Here is a 17,432-nt window from a genome sequence, read left to right on the forward strand (position 1 = left end):
TTTGCTTTACATCAACCTAAGGGGTGATGTTTAAAATAAGAGAAATGGGGGCACCGGGGTGGCTCACTGGGTTAAAGCCTCTGCTTTCGGCTCAGGTCATGATCCCAGGGTCCTGGGATTGAGCCCCACATCGGGCTGTCTGCTCAGCAGGGAGCCTGCTTCCTCCTCTCTCTCTGCCTGCCTCTCTGCCTTCTTGTGATCTCTGTCTGTCAAATAAATAAATAAAATCTTAAAAAAAAAAATGAGAGGAATGACAGGATATCTGTAAACACCATGTTCCTTAGAGGACATCAGGAAACAGACTCCACAACACAAGGGAAAACACCAGCTTCAACCCTCTGAGGTTTCTAGGAAATGTGAAAATATTTTCTACAAGAGGGTATCTGACAGCCCACAGCTATGCGATAAACCCTTAACAGAAACAACTCATCTCCTGCTGAGCTGACCAGTGAGCAGTGCCTCAAGGAAGCAGGACAGAGAGAGAAACATGCCATGGAGAATGGAGGAAGTACGCAGCCAGTACCGGCCCTGGGAGGCTATGTACTGGCAGGACCTTGATGTGGGGTGGGCCGGCTGGCAAGCAGCCCAGGTGCCAAATGAGTGGGGATAGGCAGAACAGGACCACTCACCTCAGCCACTTTGACATTTCAGCCCTGGGCAGAACCCAGCATGGCTAGGACTTCTCACCCATCTGGCACACCCCATGGGAGTGGGCATGATGATATCCTTGGCTGAGTTTACAGTCTCACAGCCGAGATGAGCCCGGGCACTGTGACACATGAGGGGTGCTAAGAAACTGTGCCAAGCATGCCTCCTAAAATCTTGAGAGGAAGCAGGGGGCGAGGCCGTCTGCTCCTGAGGCAGGCTTTGCCTTCCTGGGTATCTCGCTGCTTGCTAGTTTCCTAGTGGAACAGAACCCACCCTGGGAATAAATTCTCTCAGATTTATCTCTATTAAACTTGAAAACAAATGTCTGCTGCGAGTCCTCGTCAGAGCAACAGAAGAGAAAACAGACAAATGCATGTCTTTTGACCCAGACCCTAAAACTCCCATTGAGCTCCCAAAGGTGACATGGCTCAGCTCTCAGCAGTTACAGGTCTTAAGGAGGACAACAATACTAATAAACACAGCATCAAGTACATGGCAGACACCCCTCTTCCCATAAAAACATGTAAAAGCATATAAGGCATCTTCCTTATAAACAAGAAGCTTGCTACCCAGTAAAAATTTAGACGTGAGCTTTGCAAAATAAAATCAGTGCATATAAAGAAACATGAACTCTTTAACATTTATTTTTAGAAGCTTAATCCTTTTAATAGCGATGAAGATCAGACAGGATACAAAAGCACTATTTCTGCTCTATGAATACCCCACTGCATTTTGTTTATTTGACTGGTTCTCTGAAACGGAGGTCTTATATCCTCAACTATGAGGAAGTGTCCTCATGGTTGCCCTTGGCCATAACCCATGAAAACGGTATTTTAATTTCTTCAGGAAAAAATTATTTCACAGACCTTGAGTTTGAGAATTGGAACTGCATAATGTACAGGGAATTTAGCTGTAGTGAATTCATAAAGTCCCTCCAACATCTGAAGCAACATTATCCACAGTATGATGACGGTCTAATTCCCACATCTGCTGATGAAACAAATGAGAACAGAAGCCTGGTTTTCAGGCTGGAGAGATGTTTATTAGTTATAAGGACACAGATCCCAGAAGTAAGGGTTCCTGAGAAAAGTTATAAAATCAATTTTTCAGAGGTCTCTGAAAAGGGGAAATTAACGCCTAGGCTCATGCCTAGAAGTAGTCTGAGGAGAGGGGAGACCCTCTGAGCTTCTCTTCTCAGCACACAGCTTTCTAGTCTTAGCCAAGCAGACACACAGAAGCATAGCCTTTCAACAATGTCACAGCTCAGAGACAGCCCATACCTGGCTGGAGCTGGTGCCTCTCTCTGCACCAACAGACACCACCAAATCAGATCTCGAGAGGTCTGTGAGCAGAGCATTGCTGCCATATAAAGTTCACTTTTAAACTCCAAGGACACATTACTTGTACCCTGACATTGATTCAGGCAAAGGAAGGTGCACTGACGTTCTCCAGCATCCTTGGAAAAGTGAGCCCAGCCATCCCTTTCATGGACCAGAGGTTTCTGAGTCCAGAGTCAGTCTGTCCAGGAGCACAACCAAAAGGCGTGTCTCTTCAAATGCCAACTAAAAGGAGTCCAGAAGGCTTCTACAGTCCTAGAGCATGATGCCTACAAACTTAAATTTGGGACTGACTTACTGCTGGTAGAAGTCATCCCCATGTCCAGAATAATATTCAGAAGCAGCCATTTACAAAAGTACCCAATCTTCTTTTCAATACCTGCTGCTCTTTAGAATTCCTTGCTTCTCACACCTCCTACCACAGCCATCCCCTGTTCCATTTCATCACGCTGACCCCTGAGATGGAAGCAAGATGGGGCGGTCATGTCCCTGTTGCAGAAGCCTTGGATTCGAACTCTATTCCTGCCTTTTCAAGCTCTGTGCCATTGGGAAGGTCATTTAAGTTCCTAGTCTCAGTTTATCTATAAAATGGGGATATAGGATAAACCCACATATGCTATAGTGAGAAAAAAAAGAGGGAAATACATGTAAAAGTGGCTTAAATGTATATATTCAGATGTTATTTGGTATTATCACAAAATCCCTCCCAGACATGTTCTACCAGCTCCTCTACCTTGTGAACTTCATAGTGACAGACAATGTTTGACTTGAGCATGTTCTTTAGAAGAGTAGCCAAATTATCAGCTTTCCATTAACTCGAAGAGGGACAGAGACACAGAAATCTGCTCACAGTCAGCCTGCTATTATCACATTTATGGTCCCACTGCAAAAGCCTGAGAAAAATATCCCTAAAACTTATAGATGATGATGAGTACTCCTAGAGTTATCTCTAAAGATGGCCCACGAATGACCCATAGTTCTGGTATTCATGCCCTGGTTTAATTCCCTCCTTCACTTAAAAGAAAAAAAAAAAAAAAAACTTGGTCTTATGAATCACTATGACCTATAGAACCATATAGAATCTATAAACCTATAGAACCACTATAACCATAGAACATGGCAGGAGTAATATCCTGCCATTTCCAGGGTTTAGCCTTAAGAGGTCTAAGAGGTTCTATTTTTGCCCTGAGTCACCATGTAAGAAATCCTCCTAGGGAGACCAGATGGAAAAATCACATGGAATGAGACCGACCCAGACACATCTGTAAGCCAGCTGAGCCCAGCCTTCCAGTCATCCCCACCAAAGCCCCAGACATGTGGTAAGCCATCTCGGTCCAGCCCCCAGGTAACTGCAGCCCCAGCCAACAGCATGAGGAAAGAAAAAATACTCAGCTAAGCTCAAACAACTCATAGACCTATGAGAGAGGGTACAATGGTAATTGTTTTAAACCCTAGTTTGGAGTACTATTTATTATAGAGTAATAGATAATAGTAACAATGAGGAGGAAGAGGGCTATCAACATTGGAATCTTCACTATATCCCTCACCCTCTGTATAAATCACATAAATTTAATATTCACTACTATAGTTTGAGAAGGGCATTAGGACACCAATTCATACCTGAGTTTGGGTGCGGTTAACTAAGGCCAGGTAGAGATGGATTTGAAATCCAGTTGTCAATGCTGAACCCATTTTCTTAATAACTGTGCTAAATTTCTCATAAAACACATCACATAATTACTGGTCTCCCTTAAAGAGTTAGAGGATTGGGTTGAACAAGAAAAAGTGTTTTGATTATTAGACACCTATTTTAAATAATATAAAGAGAAGCCAAGTGTTATGGTGAAAAGAGCTTTCAACTAGGAGTCTGGAAACTTGAAACTGACTTCAGACTTCTGACTTCATCACTGGCTGTATGAAACTGCACAGGCAATTTGATTACCAAAAAAGAAAAAAAAAAGTTTCTTTTTATCCTTTTATAAAAGATGAAAATAATAAAATGTCTTCTTAGATTTTTGTGGCTGTTGTGGGATCAAAACAAAATACTGAATATGAGGGACTTTTGTAAAAAAAAAAATGAAGAATTGTTGCTGAGTTAACTTGAGGTTTCATTCCTTCAGAGTTACCTCAGAAGCTGTCAGTTTCAACTGTCTGTATTTTCTTGCCTCCTTGCAGGATAAATGTTCACATAAATCTGTTTTGTTTCTAGAGCTTTGAGACATGTTACTTTAAAAAAAAATAAGTGAAATAAACCCAAAGTCTATTTAATACACTACTTCTCTACTACCATTTTTAGAGGCAAAGCTATGAAAAACAGAAATCTTTGGGCTTGTAGTGAATAACTATATTCCCTATCCCTTTAATCCACTGATTCATGTGAGTTTTGGTCTTCAGGGAAAACTAAGGTGTAAGTGATGACTTTTGGGAATGTGGGTCCAGAATACTCACAGTCCTGACATGGGCCAAAAAGAGGTGTCCTAATGGTGATGAATATCAGAAATGAGGTACAAAACAGATCAATGGCTATGTTGACTGTCGGCAAGAAGTGAAGTCATGAAGTTATCTGTTCCATCAAATGAAGTGAGAGATATAAGAATTCTCATCTAGAGAAACTCTTTGCCCCTTGGATGGGCCCTGGCAGCTAAGAGCACCAGGAGTCCTCCCAACTATCCTTTTAGCAGCTTTTGATTTAAAGACCAAATGGTGTCACTGGGAGTCTCAGCCATTTAGGAGACATTGTTTTATTGGAAGAAAATCTAGTACCAGAGAAAGATAATAAAAGAGTTGTATTAATGAACAAATTATGTACCAATTCCTAAGTATAAAATGTATACATATATACATTAAATATTTTATATATTTATATTTATAAATATAAATATAAAAAGTATAAAATGACAGTGGTAAGGAACAGGATTTTCTTTAAAGAGTTAAAATAGATCATCTCCCAGGGCGCCTGGGTGGCTCAGTGGATTAAGCCGCTGCCTTCGGCTCGGGTCATGGTCTCGGTGTCCTGGGATCGAGCCCCGCATCGGGCTCTTTGCTCGGCGGGAGCCTGCTTCTCTCTCTCTCTCTGCCTGACTCTCCGCCTACTTGTGATTTCTCTCTCTGTCAAATAAATAATAAAAAATAAAATCTTTAAAATAGATCATCTCCCAAAGACTCCAAAGTATATCCATTTTCTACTACATGAATATACTGAGTATTATGGATTCTGTTTGAAAGTAAATGAGTCAATTAAGACTAAATAAAGCATTCAGTTTAATGTCCTAACAAAAACTTCTACATAAACTTAAGGATGAAGTTAAAAATATAACCTGATCTATTTGGTTTTGGATGTATGACTTAGTTTCTGGGAATTGGTAATCATCTGAATATTAATATAATATGTATCATGCATGTATATGTTTATACTTATTTGACATTCTCCCTTACTCATTGAACAAAAGGGAAACCTACACACTCTTCAGAAATTTAATTACATAAAAATAGAAACAATGAGAAGGCAGCCAATTAAATCCTTCATTAAAATTAAGAACCCCATTAGGTTGTGCCCACAAAACAACTATTGTAGAGTGATTATGGTAGACTTGGCATGTCTTTGTTTCAACTTTCCAAAAATGCTGCTACAATTGCTTTATTGTTATTAACATCAATAATACACTGCTTGTGTTTGTTTTTATTTTTGTCAAATAACATGGATGAGGTTTCAAAATATTCTCAAATTTACATGTAAAAATGTAAGGTCAACACTCTTACAAGCATATTCAATTGTGGTTTTAAAAAAGAAACAAAATTTATGAAAATCTTGAGTGTATAGTAACTACTGAATTACAAAATAAATGTGACCACTTAGGAATCAGTAGAGATACATCACTGTTATGAATTCATTATCATTCTAGCACTAAAGGAAAAAAAACACCCACATTTTCTAGTTTTTAATAAAAGCAAGAATTTCTATTTAAATCTAGCACACTAAGGGGCCATGGACAACTGTGCCCATGCAGGTACTTCCTTCTAAGCTGTGCCCCTCCTCTCGCTTTCCCTGGTCCTCCATGCTTTCTCTCTTAGAGTCACACAACAATAGCACGCCATCCAATCCCAACTAACACAACAATAACATCAGCTAGACACATCATCATAGTCCCTCTACAGCTGTTATTCTGTAATACTCTTGTTGAGCATATGCAATCGCCACCCATGAAAGGAAAAACGGGGGTTGGCAATTATGTAGTGAATTTATCCAATGTGGATAGCCAAATGAAGAATTCCAGCAGAGACATGACCTTCTTTAGCCTGAAGCAGTCAACGTGCTCAATGCCATGGGCGTTTCTACACAGTGTACATTAACTTAACGGTAAGACACCAAAGGGCAAAGATTCGTCAAGTCAGAAGTGTACAGAAACACAACTTGGGGTCTTCAAGGCCATGGGAAGTGCAAATAAACAACACAGCTGGAGAATCAAAAGTATTTAAGCTCTTTATGGAATTCCAACAATGAAAGAGAAAAATATTCAGAAATATTCATACTAATGGCGACAACTACTTTGAATCATTTGCAAGCTTCCAAATAGATGAACAGGGTTATAATAGGTGTAGGAATGGAGAGAAGTAAATACAAGAGACTAAATGAGTTATTAAGCAATGAAATGCATTTATATTCATAAACATGTAAGGACACTGGGAAGCTTATCATAACTAATTATTCCAATGAACAACTCTAGAAAAAAAGCAGTGAAGCTTTTTCACTGCATTGTACTACTGCCTATTTTGGAAAGGAGTGTTAAGAACATTTCTCAAAGACAAAAAATAATCACGGAAAAAGATAAATCATTATTTTGTGCACTCTTATGTGAAGAGCCGAAAGCCAGAAGCCTAACTCCTGTGCACAGATTAAATAGAACGTGAAGACCCTGAACAGACCAAGAGGCTGGTCCCTGGAGACCAGACAGACAAATGGGACTCAACATCATACACGGAAATCTTTGCATCTCTAGGGATGAATGAACTCAAGAGAACTGACGGCTAAATCTGTGCCTCCTGCATAGTGTCCATGTCATTTCTGATAAAGCTCCCCACGCTGAGGAAAACCCACAAAGGCAGCTCTGAGCCCAACAAAGACCTAAATTCCCAACGGCGGGGTGCAGAGTCTCTTCTCTGTGTTGCAGAGAGCCCCTTGGTATCCAGAGGCCACTTCCAATGCAGGGAGATGTGAAGAGCTACATGGGGTCACTTATGATAGTATTATACACTGATACAAGGCTTACAAGAGCAGGGCGACGCTTTCATCATATTTTCTTGAGGAACTATTTGAACTATAGAGCATCCCTCTAAAAAAAAAAAAGTGTGTGCTTACAAAGACACCTCTGTCTCATCAAGTCCAGAGTACGTGCGGCGTACTTCACTGCTTTTGAGGGTCAAGTAAAAGAGAAGTTCAGAAATCTGTAGGGAATTTGCTACACAGGACTCCTAGTGCAAAAGAATCTTAAAGTGTGGAATCATTCTTGATCTTCCCATCCTAGCCACTCTTGTTCTTCTGGTCCATTCAAAAACACTGAGGGTTCTTACACTCCAGTAATTCTGTGAAATCTACCCCTTCCTTCCTGTTCTCATGCTACCCCCAGACTCGGGCCCCTGTCCTGCTAGTCGGTCTCCTCATATCCTTGTGTTCTCCCCTCAGATCCTCCATGCACCATTTTCAGGCTCATTTTCCTAACATTTCATCCATATAACCTGTGACTCAAAATTATCAGTGCCTCCAACAGCATTTCCCAAACTAGGTTCCACAGACATCTGCCCTACTAAGATGCTCTATTACAAATGAATTCAGGGGCGCCTGGGTGGCTCAGTGTGTTAAGCCGCTGCCTTCGGCTCAGGTCATGATCTCAGGGTCCTGGGATCGAGTCCGGCATTGGGCTTTCTGCTCAGCAGGGAGCCTGCTTCCTCCTCTCTCTCTCTCTCTCTGCCTGCCTCTCTGCCTACTTGTGATCTCTCTGTCAAATAAATAAATATAATCTTAAAAAAAAAAAAATGAATTCAGACATTAAAAATATTTGGGGGAACCCTTAAGAGATGACTAATGCATATCAGCATATTAAAGCCTCTGAATACTACTGCAGAAGAGAAAAACATAAGCTTTTTCTCAGCTTTTCCTACTTGAACCACAGGACTGTGTTTCGACTTACACAACTACATCCAGTAGAACTACCAACCCAATGTGGATATGCTTTGGGAAATGTCAGCCCAGAGGATAAATCTGAAATCGCTTAGCTGGCATGCACCATATGAATGAGTTCCTGCACTTCCTGCCCACCCTTAGCTCCCACTTGTCTTCCAGGGCTGCCCCACGTGCCTGAGTGCAATCTTTCTACTGACCAGCTTGCTCTTTCTCCCTCTCTCTTCATATCCAACTTCCACTGGAGGCAGTTCACATTTTCCCTCCCCCCAGGAGACCTATCCCAGCCTCACTGGCCCTCATCCATCACTTCCTCTTCCAACCTCTTGTTATGTTGATTTCCTTTTTCTATTTCACCAGCTCCACACAAGTCACATGTCACCTAGACAGTAAGCCCCTTGGCCAGCATCTCTATCATCTATAACTTATAACTAATTTTATAACTGACATAACTAACTTTTTGATGACTTACTATGAATCCATAAAACCTGGAACAAGATCTTGGGCAGTGTTCAATAAATATCTTTCCAAGAAAATAAGGTGGATTTCTCCAAATAGGTCAGTATAGAAAGAGGAAGAAGGAGACCATGTCAAGACAAAATGAAACTCTCAGAGTAACAAAAATTTAGCAGAGTGAGAGAGAGATGTCCACAAAGCAGCATCAGGATTCTAAAACTTCTACAAAATCCTTACCAGCGCTGAAATGCTAAGGAGAAACCACCAACCCAAGGCCATGTACACCAAATCCTAAAAGGGACTATCCAGTGGAAAAGAAGATCCAGTCCCTAACCTGGTCTTATGTAGACACGATAATTCTCAGGAGAAGAAAACATCCCGAATCAGATCCTTTTCTAATTCCCAATACAGTAAATTCCTGTTTCCCTTCCTTCTTTCTTTTTCTTCTTGCCCTCTACTCCACACGTATTTATTGAACACCTAGAAGGCACTGAGCACAGAGGAAAAGAGATACCTGAAAATATCTCAGAGAAAATCAGAACAAAGAGAGGAAAAAAGATTTCTGTCTTCTAAAGTCTTAATGAAATGAAAAACAGGGATGCCTGGGTGAGTCAGTTGGTTAAGCATTTGCCTTCAGCTCAGGTCATGATCCCAGGATCTTGGGATCCAGACCCTGCTCAGCAGGGAGCCTGCTTCTCCCTCTGCCCTTGCCTGCCTCTCCCCCTGTTTGTATGCTCACTCTTTCTCTCTAACAAATAAATAAATTAAATCTTTAAAAAAGAGGGAAAAAAAAACAGTACATAAGATAACAAGGGTCAGACAGCTTGAGATTCTACTTAAAAGCTCTGAGAAGCAGGAAATATGCAGAACCATGTCATGTCAAAGTTGCATGTTTATTTCAATTATTTGTTTCTTTTGAGAACTAATAGCTTTCTGTCACTACATATTCAGTATTAAAATAATGGGCCCCAGTCATAGTCAGTTTATGGCCAACACATCGCCTGACACATAGTAGGCACTTAATAACCATCTGCTGAGTCACTTAATGGACAAGAGAATGAAATCAGGCAGGAAAGGAGCCTTCTAGCCATGCATAGAAATGCTGCATTGGACCTGAAATTTCGGATATTGTAATTCCTTTAAGCTAGAACACAGTGGAGGGTGAATTGTAAAGATCAATCTACTCCGCCTTGAGTTAAACATGTTTTCCTTAAAAATATCACTCTGAAGGCTTAAAATTTATATGCACAACAAAATATTTAGATATCCTATGTGATTCCCCTCTCCTGTTACAGTAATTCGGGCAAATTTATAGTTCCTGAGATGAAAGCACCACTCCAGAAATCTGAAATGACAGTCTATTTTATACAATCTCGGTAGGGGGGGGAAAAATGGAGAGTGACAGCTGAGTTTGGACATTTGTCACTTGGGAGACAATGGGGGAAACAGTACTACAGTATTGGAATACTAATACACTTAGGTAATAAAAGGAAAACACAAAACAAGAAGTGATTATAAATGAAAACAAAAGAGGAACGATCTGGGAGAAGTTAAAGTGCTCTGTTTCTGGTGAAATGTGCGTTGCATACTGTGCTTAGAGATGGGACCAGGAGGTTAAACCAATTGTCATTTTGCAATGCCATGCTTAAACTGCTCAGCACATGCACACATGTAAGTATAAAAGTTGGTGAGAATTAGAGAATATTTTCATAGCCTACATTTCATGCCATTAAAACATAATAAAATTATTGATGATAAGGTGGTCTTCAAACTAAGAAAGAACTTTCCAAGAGAAGTCGAATATTTCCCTGGAGGTGTTTGCAATGAAAATGAACACAGAACTAAGAAAAGAAAGGGGATAAATTCCTTGTTGGCTAGTTACCACAGTGGACAGCTACACTGTTACCACTCTTTCTCGCATTTCTATAATGCTGTGAGCACAGTGTAGAGGACCAAGAGACTGCTGAACCCAAATAAGACCCTGGATAACGTAGCTATTAAATAAATCACATTCAACATTTCCAGACAATTCAGTCAAAGCACCAGCAAAAGCTTACCTGATAAGAGTAACTTTCCTCTTTGCAATCCATAATAAGGTCTTAATAACACCACTTTGGCACTTAGGTATCTTATAATATGATATCTCTATAATGGAGAAAATAACATCTGCTTCCTTTAATAAAGAATGTGTCTGACACTCATCAAGGCTTAAAAATGACAGGTTATCTTTATTATGATGATGCTCCTTATTATTATACTGTTATTGTTATTATTATTTATCACATCAACCTCTCCCCTCTTCCAACTTGAAAGCTGAGGGCCAGACTATGGTTTCACCTTGGCATCCTGTGCAACCCAGCTCAGCACAGGTTTCCAGGCATTCGATGACCTAACACTAAATGAAACTTTCTAGGCTTACTGTATGTACTGAATTATTTGCACCTCAAAGAGAAAATAGGTATCATCAGCCATCTGACTTGTAGAAGGCACGCACTCCTTCTGAAAACAGCTGCAATTGCTTTTAACTATAACTTCTCTATAGTGGTTTTTCTCTGTGAGGTGCTGGGAGACAGTTCATAGATGAGCTGAATGTGAAAAAGACAGTCCAACAAGGTCCCAAATAATATGAAAATAAGATGAAAAGACATAGCAGATAGCATATGTTAAACTTTTAAGTCCTTGATCCATGTTAGATTTCACTCTTAACTTATAAATGCACACATTTTTCCTATTTTATAGGTAAGGAAACTGAGGTCAACTAGAGAGATTATCATCTTGGCTCAAATCACATCCATGGTAACTGATATGAGAATGTGACCCCAGGTCTATAAGACTCTCAAGTTTAAACTCTTCAACCACCTGCACTGAAACATACAGTTTCAGAAACACTCTGAGTTCACAATCCCTTTTAGAAGCCACAGCCTTACCTACAGCAGTAAGTGGCTGTGACCTGTTTTCAACATCTTCCTAAAAATCCTAAGATGAATAGTTTCCCCCCTTTTCTTCCACCCTCCTGCCTGCTTATTATAGTACCTGGGAATCTAGTTACTAGCATCTTCCTTAGTGCACTCTGTAGGTTACGTTCATGTCAAATAATGTGAAATAGCTATGCTCTGAGAAGAGCAACACATTTGCAGGGGCTGTTTATTTAATCCATTACAACTCGCAGTATGAGAAGTTTGAGCAGAAAGGGGGTATATGAACACAGAGTTTACTTAGGTGGAAGAGTATACCATCCAGAACACAATCTCGGTCAGAGGCAGCAGGACTTTACTGAAGCAAGAAAGCCTCTTAACCACCCACATTCTGCTGCCTTTAAACAATACCTACAGGAACTCTGGAGGACAAAACTATCAAATATTTGAAAGGATGCCTATTGGCTAAGCAGGAAATGCACAGTTCTGCAGAAAAAGCTAGGGGGCTTGGAGCACAGAGCCCATTCTCTAAAAGTGCTTCTCAGCAAATACTGAATGAATGAATGAATGAATGACAGAGTCCTGGATTAGAGTCATGGGGAAGACTGACAACCCAGAACCAGGCTAACACTAACCATCCTCATCACGGTGCCCACAACTCTGTTCCGTTCACGTCACCCACGTTAAATAGGAAAATCAGAGGAGCGTGTCTGAGGTAGCAATCCACTGCAACTTCCTCTCAGCTTCACTCATTTGAAAACCTCAGGGATTCTGGAGCTGCTTAAGTCTTGTCAGAGGAAGGCCAATCTAGGTCCATCTAACCTGCCAAACGTATATGTATTGATTAGGTGTTTTCCACTGAACTACAAGTTCTAAACACTAACCTAAGACACTGTAATTTCTAAGAATGAAAAAAACACACGGCAATGTCAAATACAGAGTAACGGGTTTTTGTGAACAAATTCTCCAGCAAACAAACAAACAAGCTAAAATACAAAACAAAACAAAAAACACAAGACTTACACATCTAAAAGTTCCCACAAGCCACATGGCACTCACTAAACAATAAAAAACTTCTTTGGGCATCTCCATTCTTTCCTAGTAACAGACCTTGCCCTGTGATTGGTTACCTTCTCAGTTACCTGTTAATCTAGTACACACAGCCAGCCACTGGCCATAATAAGCTCTCAGGGATACACTATCTTGCTGGCAAAACTTTGAATGAAACGTTTCAAAATGATAAGCAAGACTATTAGCAAGTTACCGATTCTAACTAGCAGACAGCATTCTAGAAGTCATTTTTGGAGAAAAGTCATGAATGATATTCACAGCCGGGAAGTGAGAAAGTCTTCCCTCCACGTTGATTGAGAAAACGATGAAATGAAGAAAATGAACCCAGCTACAGGAAAGCCTTATGCACATTCTCTCTATAAATGATAATTTTTAAAAAAGGCAAAACTGCTATTTATCCACCTGAGACATCCCCAGTTTTCAAAGTAATGGGTAAAAATGACCAAAACCTTAATTGTCTTCATATGGTTCACCCAAGGCACACAAACTCGTTTTTGATGCTCTAAGTACAGAAAATTGCTTCATTTCTAAAGTAAATATACACTAGCAACTTGCGGATATCTCAAGAATGCTTTATAGCTAAAGAAAGTAACATCACTGCCTACTCATTTTGCTTAATTTGCTAGTCTCCCAGCAACTTTGTGCTTACACTTTCATCCCCTTTTTAGATCCTCAAATAAGGCAACAGTCCAGAAGCCTGGAAAGTCGCCACCTCCAGCCGCCCTCAGCTCACTGAGCCACCACCTCTGAAGATGGAGTTTCTTCCCAGGGTGCCTTCCTGGGAGTGTGCATGTTCCATGCATTGCACTCAGCCTCTCTAAGCTGCATTCCAGTAACTAAGCTTCCTAAGCTTCTTCTGAATTGTTTATTCTATGTTTTAAAGCTCCATCAGCTGTTGTGATGATTTGCAAGATTCTTTCTCTTTTTGGTTAAGCAGGATTGGTGAGCATTACTGGGCCTTTAGGTGGAATCACTGCTATTTACAATTCCTGCTGCAAGGATTAAAGGAGATAAAGCCGGTGAAAGCTGTTTGTAAACTGTGAAGTCCCATTCCTATGTAGTGTGCTGTTATAATATTAACCATAATAGCAATAACCACAATCCGGTTGTGATCTGGGCTTTAAAAGGCTAATAGACATTTGGGTCCTGTCTTTGCTCCATTCCCAACCCAGGGCCTACATTGGTGCCCAAGAAGGGGCGGGGTGGCAGGGGTGGGGCTCTTGAGAAAGTTTTGTTTGGATGAATAAATGAATGATTTTAAGACATCACATGTTTATCTAAACTCATGCCCACAGGCAAAAGGAAGCTGGGCATGACAACTGAGATAATGAAAATACTTTGCCAAAAATACCCCCGTGGTGGAAAGAAATATTGCAGGACAATTTCTTCTAAAGATAAATCCCCTGATAATGAAATCTGGCCCTTTGCAGTCAGTACTCAGGAGGAGGGGCAAGGGTATAGATGGGGGCAGGTATTTCCACTAGTCATATAAATTTGTATTAGTTCAGGAAGGCTGCCCTCCTAGAAAAAGGCTACAGTAATGAGCATGAGGGAGTTAAAATGAAAAACAGAACAGAACAAAACACAAAGGCAACAAAGTTTATCCCAGCAACGGGCTTATTGTCAGGTTGTGTCTTTCCACAGTGGAAATGACCAAACTCTCTGTGGGAGGAGAGAAGTAGAGGAAGAAGAGATATTGATGTGAAATGGATTATTTTTAGAAGAAGCTTCTATGAGCCTTTGTATTAATAGTTCTGGTCACTAAAGTGTTGATCTATTTTAAGCACCTATATGTAGAAAATGGTGTGCGAAAAAGTGGAAAATGAAAAGAGAAAGGAAGGTGGCAGTGTCCACAAACAGGGGCCTCAGCTATCCAACTCAACAGAAGCCTTGAGAACAAGAAGGGAAACTCCAGGGCTGCCACTGGTTACTCAGGAAAGCAAATGCTGGCACCGAATTTAACCCTGGAAGATGAGGATACACTAACACACTTTTTTCCTAAGGGGTGGGTGAGGTGGGCCTATTAGAGGAAAGGAAGAACGCCTGCTACCCGGGAGGTCTGCAGGGCTTCAGCAGCAGGGAGGGCCCCTGCACCAGCGGCTGCTAAGCTCCAGAAAATATCGTATTTCTGCCCATCAATCAGCATTAAGCTGCTTTGGGGGCTGAGCTTTCGGCACAGGCAGTTGCCAGTAGCAACAGGGCACACACTCCCGGCTCCTGGCGAGCTGGGGCCAAAGCAGCAGCAAAGGAGGGGCAGTCAGGTTACAGGCCCTGAGCTGGGGAGACCTGATCAGGGACTCACTGGTGATGGGCAAGGGCGGGGGAGAGGGATTGGGAATGAGAATGGGCCAGGTGGAGGTGGGGGCGTGCCCTGCTAGGGCCAGACCAGGTAGCAGACCAGGCCACTGGTCCCTACGGATGGGAAGTTAAGGGGTTTCTGGTGGCACAGCAATGCCCTTGCCAAGCTCAGCAGCCTCCCGTCCCCTCCTGGAGGTACCTCGCTCTGCTGGCACCTGAACAGGAGTGCCAAGGCCAAGTGACAGAAGAAGCGCCGGTACTGCGCCGTGGGTGGGTCGGGGTTCTAAAGATCCGCTCCCCCTCCCCCACCACCCCTCCACCCTTCGGGAGTCTCTGGAGAATGCCAACGTGGAATTGTCTGCACGTGTGAGTGTTTTCGTTTGCACTTCCAGCACAAAAGCGAGGCCCCACAGGTGGAAAGGAGGTTGTGCTGTGTGTGCGTGTGTGTGTGTGTGTGTGTGTGTGTGTGTGTTGTGGTGCTCGGACTGCGTGTGAGCCGCGAAATGGATGAGGCACACGCACCGGGCTCCCACCCACCTTCCTGCCTCAGGTGTCAGGGGTGTCCAAGCGCCGGCACTTGCGGAGGAGAGCCGTAACCTCGCGCCACCTCCCCGAACTTCTCCCCCTGCTGTTGGGATCCGGTAAGGTGGGAAAGAGGGACGACAGCCAGGGAGGCTGTGGAGGGCAGAGGTGGACCGAGGAGGCCACGGGAGAAGGCACAGATGCAGGGAGTCCTTGGGGTCCGGTGGGAGCAAGGGGGCTGAATGGCGGGCGGAGAAGCCCGAGCTTCGGGCGCCGCGGCGCGCCTGGGCGGGGCGGGAGCTGGCGTCTCCTTACCTGGCCTGTGCCGGAGCATTTTGCAGCGGGGCGGGGGCGAGGTGGCTGCCACCCTCCCTGGAGGCAGACCCTGCAGTGCTATCCCTTCGTGGGCAGCCAGGCGTCGGCCGCAGAGCCCGGAGTTGACAAACTTGCCAGGTCCGGGGCGCGCAGAGGCGGCGCGGGCCACGGACGCGGCACAGCCCACGGCAGCCGGGACACCGCGCGCTCCGCTGCGCTCTTCCGCTTTGTTGTGTTCCACGGGTCTCCCCGCGCCCGCCTCCGGGTGTCTCCGCGCCCGCCCCGCAATGGGACGTTTCGCCCGCGTTCCGGGAGGCCCCTCGGGTCTGCGTGCCACTTTCCTCCCGGAGGCGCGTTAAAGAGCTGCCCTGGAGCGCCTGGCGGGGCTGCGCAGTGCGCTCCTACCGGGCGGCTCCGGCCCACAGATTCCCGCCCCCCACCTTCTCCCCCTCCCCGCCCCTCCGCGGCACCCCCATCAGAAGCTGCTTAGGATCGGGCTGTCAAATCCAGCCCATCTGCTGCAATCATAATCAGTCTCAACCGAACGGTTCTGACAAATCTCCGCCTGGAGCCGGAGTTGGGGAAGCCGGTGGGTGAGGGGCGGGACGGTGAGGAGGGGGAGAGAGGGGCGAGGGGGTGACAGGGACAAGGCTCTGGGAAAGAGGGGCCTAGAGGCTTCCATTGTCTGCCCCAGACAGAGGAACTGAAACGGGAAATGGGGATCCCAAAAGCGAAATAATGTTTTTCTTTCCCAGTTCCCAGTAAAAACAATCAAACCACCCTGGCAGCCCCTGGCATACCCCACACCCATCCCAAACCCCTGCCTGTTGGTTCGAGGTGGAACGAATTTCAACTAATGAACTAAACAAACAGGTCCTGTAATCTTATCATCAGGCTGACCCAGGGACTGGCACAGATACCCAAACTATTGTAACTGGCAGGTAAGAGCTGAAACTAACAGCCATTCGTCTGGAGTCAGAAGTTGATTCCCCAGTACATTTGGGAATAAAGCTTGTGGAAGGAGAACCCGCCTGTAACTCGTGAAGAAGCACAGCCCGTTGCGTCCTGTTGGCACTTTGGGAGATAAAAGGAACATTTGTTTTGGAAAAGAAAATGCTGAACTCAGTTTAGCTCCAGGTAGAGCTTAAAGAGTTTTCATAATTTTCCTATTTTCTCGTGAAAATGTTTTTTAAAGACAACCTATTTTAACAGAAAATGACGACTTCTAAAACTGACATTTTTTCCAAACTAAAATAGTTTCTTCTGCAGATCAAATAAGGTGCCCTGTTCAATAATAATATACTTCGAACTGTTTTAATATGCCACTTCAGTATAAGCCACACATCATTCTACTGGTTATAGCTTTACAAGGATTAGGAAAAAGGTTTTTTAAAAAATAAAGATATAAAAGTAACAGTAGTCCTAGTCCTAGATCTACATAAACAAGTCTTCAGGCATCAAGCATACAACCCATGGGATCAGGTCTGGTTTTGTACATTCTTCTCAAGTGCTACAAAATGTTCAGTTATCCTGAAGGACAGTATTTGTTGGGGAAAATAATTCACTGGACAAATCACCAGCTGAAACGTTGAAGGGGGAAGTTTTAAGCTATTAATTCAGATAGGTGTGAGAACCAGGCAAAAATATGTATCCTGTGGAAATTGAACAGTTTGAAATTAGTGCTCAAATTATTCT

The 17,432-nt window shown here is 43.1% G+C and overlaps 1 protein-coding gene across 7 annotated transcripts in view; it reads right to left on the reverse strand.

The window, feature by feature from the left end:
- Positions 1-17,432, reverse strand: part of NCKAP5 (NCK associated protein 5) — a 971,589-nt gene that overhangs the window by 567,349 nt on the left and 386,808 nt on the right. The window contains exon 1 of one of the 7 annotated variants that reach the window (XM_045066501.1): positions 15,738-16,274. The exons of the other annotated variants lie outside the window; for them this stretch is intronic. The gene's annotated coding sequence lies outside the window, so the exon portion shown is untranslated. Of the gene's footprint in view, positions 1-15,737; positions 16,275-17,432 lie in introns of those variants that run through there. 7 annotated transcript variants of the gene reach the window in all.

Source organism: Mustela putorius, unplaced genomic scaffold (assembly GCF_011764305.1).
Source record: "Mustela putorius furo isolate JIRA1106 unplaced genomic scaffold, ASM1176430v1.1 tig00003867_pilon_pilon_pilon, whole genome shotgun sequence".
Taxonomy (NCBI): domain Eukaryota; kingdom Metazoa; phylum Chordata; class Mammalia; order Carnivora; family Mustelidae; genus Mustela; species Mustela putorius.